The following is an 8,347-nucleotide window of genomic DNA, read 5'->3' as shown; positions in this document are numbered from 1 at the left end:
GCACCATTATGCCAAAATTATGGGCAACAGCATGGCCATGACACAGTGACCGAATGAGGCTAGATAGCATCTAAAACATGCAATAATTGACCCTGACACTATAGGGGAAGGCATGCAGAGGCAGCGGCAGGCTAGAGAGTGTCATGGCGACATACCCTAAATGGACTCAGGCTTCAAACCAATGGGTGGCAGAGAGGAACCAAAGGAGGTGAGCAAGAAGCGCTGAAATGATTTCCTATGTGAACAAAAGGTTGACGGTATATTTAGTCGATAACACAGCATGGTGGCGACATAGTGACCAAGTTCCATAACATATCTGGTGAAACACCCGAAAAAATGAGCCTGACACAGCTCTTTTGATAAGGGAACGACATGTGGAGGCAGCCATGGAGACGACTTCCATGATTAAGAGCAACAGTATGCGGCATTCATATTGCGCTGCTATGATTGCAACTTCAGGTCTCCAGCATGGCGGCGACAGATGGGCCGAGTTCCACTATGTATCTGGTGAAACACCTGAAAATTCTGCCTGACACCGCTCGTTTGATAAGGGGATGATGTGCTGCATATCCTCTCGTACTCCAGCGTCTGGGGTATAGAGAGTTGAAATGAGACATTGGTGGACGCTGTGGAGGATCGTGGAGGCAAAATGGACAGGAAACAGCAGGGGCAGCATGCATGGATGCCTCTGAGGCTGCCTAATCTTGGGATGGAGCTGGCGGTCCACTGCCAGGCGAGCTGTCGCCTGTCCAAGCCCCTGTCTCTCGGCTCCTCCCCACCCAAAATGGGCCTGGGGGCCAGAAGTGTTTACTTTGAAAAAATTATAATTTTCACAGCAGGCCGGGTCGTTTGAATATTTCACCTAGGAATAATGGAATAGCATAGTGGTTCTATTTTTAATTGTTTTTACGGAAATGGTTCCATGATTAAGAGCGACAGTATGGGGCATCCATATTGCGCTGCTATGATTGCAACTTCAGGTCTTCAGCATGGCGGCGACAGATGGGCCGCGTTCCACTATGTATCTGGTGAAACACCTGAAAATTCTGCCTGACACAGCTCGTTTGATAAGGGGACAGTGAACTAGTAGTAGATTAAAGGTGCTGCAGTGAAAACTATGTTAGTTGGATCTTGGGATGGAGCTGGCGCTCCGCTGTCAGGCGAGCTTTCGCCAATCCAAGCCCCTGTCTCTAGGCAACTCCCCAAACAGCACTTCTAAGAACCTTTTGTATAAGATCAAGTGTAGTAGCGTTCTTATAAGTTTGGGTTATGGCGGGTGAGGGGAATGTAAACAGATGCGCAAGAAGCGCTGAAATAATATCGGTAAATGATAAAAGTTTGCCAGTATATTTTGTGGATTACACAGCAGGGTGGCGACAAAGTTAACAAGTTTGATGTGGAATCCATAAAAAAACAACCCAAAATTCTGCCTGACACAGTTCGTTTGATAAGGGGACCATGTATGGAGGCAGCTATATGGACGACTTTTGGAGGCAGCTATGGCGATGACGTGTGGAGGTAGCAATGGAGACAACGTGTGGAGCCAGCTAAAAAGATGACATGTGGAGGCTGCTATGGAGACAATGTAATTTGGATAGTGCCTATATGTGGCAGTCCAAAAAAGTTTTCAAACCAGAGGAGCAGGTAGGTGGTCCTCCAGAAAAATTAAATAAATTGAGTGCCTGTATGTGGCAGTCCAAAAAAGTTTTCAAACCAGAGGAGCAGGTAGGTGGTCCTCCAGAAAAATTAAATAGATTGAGTGCCTGTATGTGGCACTCCCAAAAATTGCTTAAAAAAGAGGACCGGGTAGGTGGCCCTCCAGAAAAATTAAATACATAGAGTACTATAGCTAGAGCCAGTTGGCCCTGGCAAAAAATAGCCAGTTTCCTCTGCTTTAGTGTACAAAGAGGAGGAGAAGGAGGACAATGAGCAGGAGGAGTGCATACATTATTCAGGTTGAGCTTCTTTCACCTGGTGGAGAATGAAAATCCGGAGAAATCCAGGCTTTATTCATCTTGATAAGCGTCAGCCTGTCAGCGCTGTCAGTCGACAGGCGTGTACGCTTATCGGTGATGATGCCACCAGCTGCACTGAAAACCCGCTCGGACAACACGCTAGCAGCAGGGCAGGCAAGAACCTCCAAGGCGTACAGCGCCAGTTCGTGCCACATGTCCAGCTTTGAAACCCAGTAGTTGTAGGGAGCTGTGTGATCATTTAGGACGATGGTATGGTCAGCTACGTACTCCCTCACCATCTTTCTGTAAAGATCAGCCCTACTCTGCCGAGACTGGGGACAGGTGACAGTGTCTTGCTGGGGTGACATAAAACTGGCAAAGGCCTTGTAAAGCGTACCCCTGCCAGTGCTGGAAAAGCTGCCTGCTCGCCTACTCTCCCTCGCTACTTGTCCCACAGAAGTACGCCCTCTGCCGCTAGCGCTGTCAGAAGGGAAATACTGTTTCAGCTTGTGCACCAGGGCCTGCTGGTATTCATGCATTCTCACACTCCTTTCCTCTCCAGGGATGAGAGTGGAAAGATTTTGCTTGTACCGTGGGTCCAGGAGAGTGAACACCCAGTAATCGGTGCTGGAATAAATTCTTTGAACGCGAGGGTCACGGGATAGGCAGCCTAGCATGAAATCTGCCATATGCGCCAGAGTACCAACGCGTAAGAATTCACTCCCCTCACTGGCCTGACTGCCCATTTCCTCCTCCTCCAACTCCTCTTCTTCTGCCCATACACGCTGAACAGTGAAGGACTGAACAATGGTCCCCTCTTCTGTCTCGCCAACATCCTCATCCTCCTCCACCTCCTCCAATATGCGCTGAGAAACAGAACTAAGGGTGCTTTGGCTATCAACAAGGGAATCTTCTTCCCCCGTCTCTTGTGACGAGCGCAAAGCTTCCGACTTCATGCTGATCAGAGAGTTTTTCAACAGGCCAAGCAGCGAATGGTGAGGCTGATGATGGCGGCATCGCCACTGACCATCTGTGTTGACTCCTCAAAGTTACTCAGCACCTGACAGATATCAGACATCCACGTCCACTCCTCATTGTAGACTTGAGGAAGCTGACTGACCTGACTACCAGTTCTGGTGGAAGTTGACATCTGGCAGTCTACAATCGCTCTGCGCTGCTGGTAAACTCTGGATAACATGGTTAATGTTGAATTCCACCTCGTGGGCACGTTGCACAACAGTCGGTGAGCGGGCAGTTGGAGGCGGCGCTGCGCTGCCCTGAGGGTGGCAGCATCTGTGCTGGACTTCCTGAAATGCGCACAGATGCGGCGCACCTTCGTGAGCAAATCAGACAGATTGGGGTATGTCTTGAGGAAACGCTGAACGATGAGATTTAACACATGGGCCAGGCATGGCACATGTGTCAGTCTGCCGAGTTGCAGAGCCGCCACCAGGTTACGGCCGTTGTCACACACAACCATGCCTGGCTTCAGGTTCAGCGGTGCCAGCCACGGATCGGTCTGCGCCGTGATGCCCTGTAATAGCTCTTGGGCGGTGTGCATTTTATCGCCTAGGCTCAGCAGTTTGAGCACCGCCTGCTGCCGCTTAGCGACGGCACTGCTAATGTGCCTAGAGCTACCAACTGATGGCGCCATGCCCACGGATGGTAATTCGGAGGAGGGGTGGGAGGAGGAGGCATAGTAGGCCTTTGAGACCTGGACCGAGGTAGGCCCCGCAATCCTCGGCGTCGGCAGTATATGAGCAGCCCCAGGGTCAGACTCGGTCCCAGCCTCCACCAAGTTAACCCAATGTGCCGTCAGCGATATATAGTGGCCCTGCCCGGCAGCACTCGTCCACGTGTCCGTGGTCAGGTGGACCTTGTCAGAAACGGCGTTGGTCAGGGCACGGATGATGTTCTCTGACACGTGCTTGTGGCGGCTGGGGACCGATTACCGAGGGGCGGCCGCCGCCTGAGGTTTCGAAAGGCCTCGGTCTCTGCCAGCCTATAGGGCAGCATCTCCAGGCTAAGCAACTTGGAGATGTGGACGTTGAGGGCTTGGGCGTGTGGGTGGGTTGCGCTATACTTCCTTTTGCGCTCCAGCATCTGGGGTATGGAGAGCTGAACGCTGGTGGATGCTGTGGAGGATCGTGGAGGCGAAGATGGGGTTTTCGCACGGGAGGTGTTTGGGCCGTGGTCCTGGGCAGGGGGCTGACAAGCAGATGACACAGGGGAAGGAGCAGTGGTGTGCCTGGCCGGAGGCGAACGGGCTTGGTGCCATTGAGTGGGGTGTTTAGCATTCATATGCCTGCGCATACTGGTGGTAGTTAAGCTAGTAGTGGTGGAACCCCTGCTGATCCTGGTTTGGCAAAGGTTGCACACCACAGTCCGTCGGTCATCCGGTGTTTCTTTAAAGAACCTCCAGACTTCTGAAAATCTAGCCCTCGCCGCGGGAGCTTGACTACGGGCAACATTTGGCGCTGATGCACCAGCTCTGGCCCTGCCTCTCCGTCTGGCCCCACCACTGCCTCTTCCAACCTGTTCTGCTATAGGACTCGCCTCCGTCTCAGAAGCACTGTGTTCACCCGGCCTATCAACCCAGCTTGGGTCTGTCACCTCATCATCCTCCGATCCCTCAGTCTGCTCCCCCCTTGGACTTCCTGCCCTGACAACAACTTCACCACTGTCTGACAACCGTGTCTCCTCATCGTCCGACACCTCTTTACACACTTCTTCCACTACGTCAATAATGTCATCATCACCCACAGACTGCGACTGGTGGAAAACCTGGGCATCAGAAAATTGCTCAGCAGCAACCGGACAAGTGGTTTGTGACTCTGGGAAGGGTCCAGAAAACAGTTCCTCAGAGTATGCCGGTTCAAATGCCAAATTGTGCTGGGAGGGGGCAGACTGGGGGGAAGGAGGCTGAGGTGGAGGAGCTGGAGGAGTGCTGATTTCGGTGACATGGGTGGACTGTGTGGAAGACTGACCGGTGGACAAATGGCTAGAAGCATTGTCCGCAATCCAAGACATCACCTCTTCGCACTGTTCTGGCCTCAACAGTGCTCTAACACGAGTCCCAGTAACTTGAGACATGATGAACCTAGGGAGTGTAGCTCTGCGGCGTTCCCCTGCTCCCTCATCATCAGGTGGTGTCTCACCCCGCCCAGGACCACGGCCTCTGACCCCTGCAGTAGTTGGACGCCCACATCCACGCCCTCGTCCTCTACCCCTAGCCCTCGGGTTAAACATTTTCAAAATTAAAGTGTAAACTTAAAAAAAAATTTTTGTTTGTTTTTTGTGGGTTTTTTTTTAAACAAAACGATGCTATCCTATTGCTATGGCTAGTTTCTAACCTACACTGACAGCATACAACTGGATTTTGTGCTCTGTCAGATGACTTTGAGTTATAAGAGAAATAAACGTAAAAAATAAATAAATCAGCAGACTGTGCCTAATTCAAATCAAACCCCTAATAAATTGTCCCACTTCGGTGTTTGAGGTGGATATGTGTGTCACTAAGAGCTAAACACAAGTCTCCCTGCAAATTACTTACAATATGGTACTAGCTGCACTACTAATAGCAGCAAGCCCAGCCACAAGCAAACCAAAAAAAAGGAAAATAAAACGTTATTGTAGCCCTAAGAAGGACTGTTGGGTTCTTGTAGAATCACTCCTGCCTAAAACTATTCTAATAGAACACCCTAACGCTTTCCCTGACCAGCAGCAGCTCTCTCCCTAGCGGCATCCAGACAGAGAATGACGAGAGCAGCGCGGGCAGCGGCTAGTCTATCCCAGGGTCACCTGATCTGGCCAGCCAACCACTTCTGTCGACGTGTAAGGGTACCACGTCATGCTGGGTGGAGTGTAGAGTCTCCTGGCTTGTGATTGGCTCTGTTTCTGGCCGCCAAAAAGCAAAACGGCGGGAGATGCCATTTTCTCGAGCTGGCGAAATACTCGTCCGAGCAACGAGCAGTTTCGAGTACGCTAATGCTCGAACGAGCATCAAGCTCGGACGAGTATGTTCGCTCATCTCTAGTCCCAGCTCTATTAGAGGGGTATTCTCACAAAGAGAAGTTTCTTAAATGTACTCATATACAACAAAATAACACATTCTTTACTTCACTGTTACTACAAAAAAAAGCATTTCACAGATATAATTCCAGATAGATATTGTCTCTATCAGTCTATCACTTAGTTTTCCTTTTTAGACACTCCTAGTGTCTGTCAAGTCCAGTGTCCTTTGCACTTGATGGTAAGTTGGTTCCCAGACAAAAAAAAAAGGTGATTCAAAGGTGTCTGATTATATCAGGTGCAGTCACACCTCTGCCCACACCCAGGAGGAGTCATGGGTCCCTCCTACCTGGTATGATGTCCAGAACCTTGAAGAAGTCATGGCGTCTGACGGCACCCCCCCTTAAAGGAAATCTACCACCAAGCTAACGAATTGTAAACTGTGAAGCTACAAGAAGAGCAGATTCTGCCAGAGTGTGCTTGGTTTGCAATCCTTCATCCTGATGGTAGATTTCCTTTAATTTCTGTCGCATGGAAGCCAGCGCAGCTGCGCCATTATCTCAGCGCACACACTTCTTAAATACCTGTGCAAGCCGTTTTAGCCATGAAGAATGTGAACAGTCCGACTAAAGTGCGGCGCAAAGCCCTTAGTAAATGTGCCCCATTGACTTCCTGCTGGAAGCTGTGTGAGGCGTGTAAAGCTACAGACAGGTAAGTTCTTTATCTGGGGAGGGGGAGGAAGGTACAGCAGATGTAGCAGTGTGTTGTGGATTAGCAGAGATGTAGGAGAGCTGACTATGTCATTGGGGGTCATTTATCTTATCTCTTTTTTTGGCTAGTTTTTAGCTTTGGTATTTAATCTATCTCCCTTTTTCCTTGCGTCAAATCGTTTTGTTTTTTTTTCAGATCTCTTTTTCAGACATTTGTTACAAATGCGCACAAATGTTGCAAGTCATTTCTTTCCACTTTATAGGTTTTCTTTAAGTATGGTTTCATCTGGAGTTCTTTGCGCCAAAAAATTAAGCAAATATTAAATTTTAAATGAAAAATGACATTGAGCACATCTGGAATAGAAGATAAATGTGTCTTACTGACGAAAAACAAATGTACGGCGGACATTTCAAAATGTCCCCAAAAAGGCGAAAAAATTGTAATGCGCTAAAAATGCTTCAAAAAAGACAGAAAAAACAGGAAGAAAAATAAAGATAAATGGCCCCCATTGTGTGTAATAGGCATCTCATGGATCTCATTATCTCATTTCTGATCCATTTCATCTCACTTTCTATGTGTCAGATATTAGTGAATGTTCAGAAGGTAAATGAAAGTGTATATAAACCTGTACCCTGATAATCTAACCACATTGTCAGCTCACAGAACTAGATGGATTATATTGTGTCTGCTTAGATAATCCCTGCCCACAGTCTGGAATTTTACACTGACCACCAGTGATCTTATTGCAGCACTTTTACTGAGGACTTTGCACCATTTTTCTGATAGACTTTGCACGTTCTTTTAGTTGTAAACTGCTTGCACAGATATTTAAGAAGTGTCTGCGACACAAATGTGTCACACTTGACCATTATGTGATACAAATTAGGGGGCATTCCAGCGCTCAGTCGGAACGTGCAGCTGATTGAACATGCAAAAGTCTGTCACATGTCCTATGTTAAAGGTGCACCACAAAAAAGTTGCAAGAGAAAGAGGGACACAAAGCCCCTCCCCCTTTTTATAAACCACGCCCATTGTCCCACCCACAGGTAAAGTATAATATCGAACTTGATGGTCCCCACATGGTACAACACCGCTTAATTTGGCCCCCCTCCTTCCCGTGGACCAATATATTATCCCCTAACACAACTCTGCAACATGTAAAACATATAAAACCCCTTCTTTAATTTTATCCTGCCTTTACATTTGTTTTTTTCCACTTTCATTTATCTCCCCAAACTTACACATAATTCTATCTGTACTCCTACCCCCACCCCTTCTCACATGGTGTGGTCCCTGTTCTCTATCCTCCTCACTTCTGTCCTCCATCCTCCTCCTGTAGATTCATGTCCTCCATCCTCCTCCTGTAGCCTCCTGTCCTCCAGCCTCCTCCTGTATCTCCTGTCCTCCAGCCTCCTCATGTAGCCTCCTGTCCATCAGCCTCCTCCTATAGCCCCTGTCCTCCAGTCGTCTCATGTGGTCTCCTGTTCACCAGCCTCCTCCTGTAGCCTCCATCCTCCTCCTGTAGCCTCCAGCCTCCTCCTGTCCTCTAGCCTCCTCCTGTCCTCCAGCCTCCTCCTGTATCCTCCTGTCCTCCAGCTTCCTCCTGTAGCCCCCTGTCCTCCAGCCTCCTCCTGTAGCCCCCTGTCCTCCAGCCTCCTCCTGTAGCCCCC

This window comes from Engystomops pustulosus, chromosome 2 (genome assembly GCF_040894005.1).
Source record: "Engystomops pustulosus chromosome 2, aEngPut4.maternal, whole genome shotgun sequence".
Lineage (NCBI taxonomy): Eukaryota > Metazoa > Chordata > Amphibia > Anura > Leptodactylidae > Engystomops > Engystomops pustulosus.
The sequence above is the reverse complement of the archived record's forward strand: the minus strand, read 5'-3'. Positions refer to the sequence as shown.